Genomic DNA, 5,925 nt, shown 5'->3' on the forward strand with positions numbered 1-5,925 from the left:
CAGTATTTGTTGCTGGTTTTGTTTTGTTAATAATTTTCCTCTTGTTCAGAACTTATTTTTATTTGGCTTTTTATGTCACTTTGTTATATAGAGAATTGTTTATTTTTTTTTTAAAAAAAATGGCCCAATGGCTAGAGCCCAACTGGTCCAACCGGACCAAGTTGGCCTGGCCCAAATGGCCCACTCGGTTGGTTGGGCTCGAGTAAAACTCGACCCGACCCAACCCCTCTCCCTCACGCTCTCGTCGTCCTCTCGTCCTCTCGTTCTCTCATGCACGCATACACTCCCGAGCTCTCCATGGCCCGGCCGCGCCGCCGCTCTCTCTCCGGCCGCCTCCGGCCCTCTCCGGCCGCCGGCGTGATGGGGCTTTGCTCCGCCTTGCTGCTCTCTACCGCCTCCTCCCGGTCGATTTGATCCTCGAGGTCTTAATCACCCGCCCCCAACCCCGGAACCCTACCTACTGCCGGCCGATTTGGCCATCGCCGACCTCCTCCTTTGATGCTACTCCCCGGCGTGGCTTCGCCCTGGACCTCCCTGCCATCTACCGCTGCCTCGGCGTCGCCCCCTTTCCCACACGCGTGCCTCACGGCAACCCTAGCCCACGGATGGCTCGGTCGCCGGCGTGTTTCCGACGCCGCCGCGGTCATACTGCTGTCATGACGGTGAATTGGTGGTGTGGTGTTGCGGTGCTGTTGTACTGGTGGAGCGGTGTGGTGTTGCGGTGCTGTTGTACTGGTGGAGCGGTGTGGTGTTGGTGGTGACTGCTGCATCCTCGACGCCGGCCGGACGGCGTCTACGACTGCAACCCCGGCGTCCGTGTACTGGTGGTGATGCACTGGTGGGGAATGGTGTTGTGCTGGTGATGATTATTTCATCCTCGACGCCGGCTGTACGGTGCCGCGGACGCAACCCCGGCGTCGGCCTCTTCCTCTATTCGACTACACCACTGTGAGCTATTCCCCCTCTCTCTGTATTCTCTATGGCTATGAATTTGTTGACCAAGAACTTGAGTGTGCTTGGCCTGATTATTGCATATGCTTGGGAGTGCTATTCATGGGCTATATGACTTGTAAATTTATCGATCAAGTACCGATTCGATGAGTTATACTATATGCTTAAGATGGGACCTATAACTACTAGCTGCTGCATCAAATTGGTTAGCTAACATGTGCTTAGTAATGCTCCAGTTTGGATGAATTGATTATCCAGGTTTTCTGAGAAAGGCTGCTGATCTGCTGTTACCATTTCTGCCTTAATTTGGATGGATAACCATCCCTGGTCTGAGTTAACTGCTGGAATGCTATATTAGATAAAACTGGACATGAATACTACTGCTGGCTAAGGCAATCCAGTGATACTCTTGTTTAATTCTTGGTGGCTTATATATGCAAGGAACATGTATTGTTGATTTCTCAAGCAAGCTTTTGTTGTTGGCTTGTTATTGAGCTTATTTGTCTGGTTTAATATGGCTTGGTTGTGACTAGGTGCCTTGCTGGTGACTTATTGATTACTTTGAATCATTCTGATTACACCAAGCTTGATATATGTGCATTTATTTTACATATCCAGTGATGCTATTTTATATCACTGCGTTGGTGTTGCTCCCTATCACTGGTTATATGTTTTTGTAGCTGTCCAATATGACACTGAATATATACTAGTGATGATTCCTAGTTGGTTTATACTTGTGGCTTGATCTTTTGGAATCTGGTGAACCATTTTCTGGTGGTGTACTTGCTCTATGGTGGATACATAGATATGGTGCCCCTGTTTGGATGATTAATCATCCAGGCATCTGTGGCTGGTTGTATTCTTTTACTGATGAAACTGAAGATATACTACAACATGCACTATTTACCTGATGCTTGCTGTGAGCTCCTATGCCTGCTTAAGATGGCTTTGCTGGTATACTTGATTGATGCCCTTGTAGCTAGTGGATTGAGTGATAACTAGTGGATGCAATTCTACTTTTTGTTTCTCTCTATTAGAGAAGAAAAATATGGATCTATCTTATTGGCAGCAAAGCTTGCTTTGTATGCCGACGATAAAGCTTCAATGTTTTACTTCAATCTGATGGTTTCTCAGGATAGTTTTATAGAGTATAGCCTAGCAACTCATGTGCATGCTTAGCTAGAGCTTTTGGATGGCTCATTATGTTGCTCTGTAACAAAAGAGCAACTACTCTAGCTTGCTTCAATACTGTAGATGGTTAGGCTACTCTAGGAACTCTTCCTATTGACCAAATGATGATTCACACAATCTCCTAGATGATTTATTGCTGGTATACTTTTCTGGGAATAGATCTTATATGCTCCGATCCTGGATAGGATGTATACCCGATTCCATTTCCTGGATAAAATGTTTATGGATCTGAAGTACTTCTTGTTCTTGTTGCTCTTCACCTCCTTGAGTTGAGCTCTGCTCCTCCCGGCTCCTTGCTATGTCGCCACAATCGTGTTTCTTGTTCTAGTTTGGGTTTGATGATGAGCTACTACTACTCTGATCTGTTCTTAGATGGATATAGGAGGTTTTGGATGAAGAATAGTTGCTTTTTTCCTGGTTGTTCTTAGGCTGGTCGATGGGCATGAGAAAGTTGGGGTGCTTGGGCAGCTGTGTGCTGTAGGTAGAAGCAATATATACCCTGCCCATCTATTCTCTGTGGTTGACAACAAACGCATGCAACCTTGTGCGTGTGTTGCTTGCTTGCCTGTTGCATGTCTTGGGTAGATGCATCTCCCCTTGGGGATAGGCACGGCTGAGAAAATATCTCCCTCTTCCATTTCTCTTTATTTTTAACATAGCCACTTGGCATTACCATCTCTTCTTGTTTGCTTTGTTTGTTTTGCAGGGTCTTACTTAAACAAGAGATGATGATCTTCAAGTTTAGTTTAGGATTTGATTTTCTTTTCTTATACTTGTAATTGTAACTATATTCTTATTCTTTATTATTTTTGTAAAGACTTTGTATTATTGTGTTAATATTAATAAAGAAATGTTTTCCTTGTTGTAGAATATCCTTAATCATGAATTACTTGTCTTTATGAACCTTATAATATTGGATGATGTAATTAAATGTTAAATACTTTATTTATTTTGAGTTTTAGATTTTGTTTGATTAAACCTGTTGTATGTTATATAATGGTCTAGAATTCAAATTCAAATTCCAATTTCAATTTGAATTTTTATCACTCATATTTAAATTGAATTCCCAATTGTGTTCCCCAAAATCAAATAGTTCAACAAAGGTCATGTCGAAGTTTATTGCACTCACGTCGAGTACTAACTCAATTCCACCGACGTAATAGAAACCTCGATCACTTTGATGGTGTTAAGCAAAAGCGCGAAAATTCCCCGGATTTTCTATGCATGAATGCAATGCACACATCTGTTTCCTCTTTTTTTTTGTAACCCCAAATACTGGGATATTACATAAGAGTTGTACCACAATTTAGAAACCCTAGTTTTAATTTAAGTAAGAACTCGATCCCATTATTTTATGTGTTCATCCTTAATAATTGCAATCCTAAAACCCTAGGGGTTTAGCTCAAGTGATCATATAAGCTTCATCTATACCTATAAAACCCTAGTAAGTAACAAATGAATGCATTCTTATGATCCACTAGCATAAACCAAGTCACATGAGATTATCATTTCATGTCCCTATTCTTAATTAAAACCTATATGATTCCCTAGTGTCACTTAGGAGCAAACCCTAACTTGTTAATTGGATTAGTACCATTGATCACCACTCCTATATACCATACCATTAGGATCAACCTCAACCATCAAACCCTAGTAGAATCCTAGTGATGAACCCTAACACCAATTTTGTGTAGTAATGCACATAACATGCTCCTATCCCACGAAACCCTACTTAGAAAGTAATAAACCACTTAGCTTAGAAACCATTAGTGATTCCTTAGTAAAACAAATAGGAAGTTATAGTACTCCTAATTCATAGCATTACCTTGAACCATCCTTTTATATAATGTCTAGGAGAAACCATAGTAATAAATCTACCAATACTTGTTACTTGTAGACCCATTTTACTTAAGAACCAACTAGTCCCTAATGATGAATCCAATAGTAAACCCTAGAAGCCATAGCTCCTATTTATAGTAGTTCATGTTATTATTTAACCTGTTCTTCAAAAGTTATTCTTTTGAAGTATAATATAAGTAATCATCACCCATGTCATGTTAAACTTAAAACTGACAACTACTCTTGATTTGTTATGCAATCACCATTCCTTTGTGTGCATGATTCTTATGATGCATTATATCACTTGTTTATGCTGTTCAACTTACCAAACCCTAATAAGAACCTTGTTTGAGAACCCTCCTAAAAGTGCAACACAACCTAAAGAAATCCTTACAACTTATACATCTTAAATCATTGAGATTAGGTTACGCTCGGGACGATTGCATCTCATACTATGCATTATAGCATTTTGCCAGTTCTTTAAACATTGTCCTTACCGGACAATGATGGTATTTCAGAATTTGGAGTTCTCACGTATCGAAGCTTTTGCCTGCATAATATTGCAGTCAAGAAAGGCAAGTTCATTGCTTGCTCATGTCATTTGATTATTTTTATCAAACTATATGCAAAGTATTATACTTATCACTCATGCATTGAAAAGCAAAGTATTATTTTACAATTATGAATATGACTATGTGGTGGGCAATGGAACCATGGTATGTATTGATTGGTGGAGGTTCCATTGCATGGGTACTACTCATCTAGGACTAAGTACCAATGCCGTCCAGTGATTCTAGCGCCGTACATATCGCGTTAACCATAAGATTTATAATGGCTCTGGGGAAGCCAGCTGTATCTTTTCCCTCCTGCACGCCAACAGACTTGATAGAGCCTGGCGGGGTGTTGGGAGAACACTGCCGTAGGTTGGGAAATCCTTTCAAATCCCCATCCGTGTGGATGAGAGGTTCTACTGTCTATGAAGGATTGTCCGTAGTACACCGGGGGTAAAGCCGTATGAACGGGAGATGTCTACCGGGGGTGTACGGATGGACAAAAGGGTGGGTTTGCAGGGTCGTGGAGAAGGCGGTGGGCTTGGATCTTACACCTGGCCTCATACCAAAGGAAGTGTGGACGGGAAAGCCGACGCCTGGTTGCAACAAGGATAAGGTCTCTTATGGGAAAATTAACGCACCTCTGCAGAGTGTATCAAATTGTGGCTGTCACTCCCTGTTCCGGGAAGGGAACTACGAACGCGGCAGGAAAGGAACTCCATGAAGTTCTGTTCAACTCCGTGAAGACCGACGGGCATAGTTTTCAGAATAAAATAAACCTTTTGAAGAAATGTTTATGAAAACTTGCATTGGCCTATGACTTTCTAGTCTATGGCTGTAGCTAGTGCATGATGCACCTATTTCCTAATATGAACTTGCTGAGTACGCTCGTACTCATTCCCTCCCATTTGAACCCCCTTCTTAGATCAAGGCTCCGAAGGAGAAACTACCGTGGAACTCGAAGACAAATGAGTCAACTACAACAAGATGAAGAATCTAATCAAATAAGTCAATGGAGTCAACTTCTGCATCAGCTAGAGTGGAAACTTAGACTAGTAATAGAAGGGAATCTTTCCCTAATCATAGCACCTAAGTAGCTAGATTTCTATAGCAAGCCAAGTAGCTCTTAAACTTGGTTTACCAATAAGTTAGACTACGAGTCATTCTTCGGGAGCTTTATTTGAAGTTTTACCTCAATGTAAAGTAGGAGGTTGTGTTGATCTTCTGTAAGCAGTTTGCGTATCCTTCTATAGACATACCTTGGACTCGCATATGTTTCTGTTGTACCACTCTGAGGGATGTAATATGAGTGGAACGGTGTTTCACTTGTGTTATGTCAACGACTTGTGTACTACACCATGCAGTGGTACGCTGGATCACCACAGCTGGTATC

The 5,925-nt window shown here is 41.7% G+C and overlaps 1 long non-coding RNA gene across 1 annotated transcript; it reads left to right on the plus strand.

The window, feature by feature from the left end:
• Positions 1 to 898: 898 nt before the first annotated feature.
• LOC124683007 lies at positions 899 to 3,005 on the plus strand. Its single transcript, XR_006996529.1, has 2 exons — positions 899 to 948; positions 2,849 to 3,005. It is a non-coding gene; the product is annotated as an uncharacterized LOC124683007 (long non-coding RNA).
• The last annotated feature ends 2,920 nt before the right edge of the window (positions 3,006 to 5,925 follow it).

This window comes from Lolium rigidum, chromosome 1 (assembly GCF_022539505.1).
Source record: "Lolium rigidum isolate FL_2022 chromosome 1, APGP_CSIRO_Lrig_0.1, whole genome shotgun sequence".
Taxonomy (NCBI): domain Eukaryota; kingdom Viridiplantae; phylum Streptophyta; class Magnoliopsida; order Poales; family Poaceae; genus Lolium; species Lolium rigidum.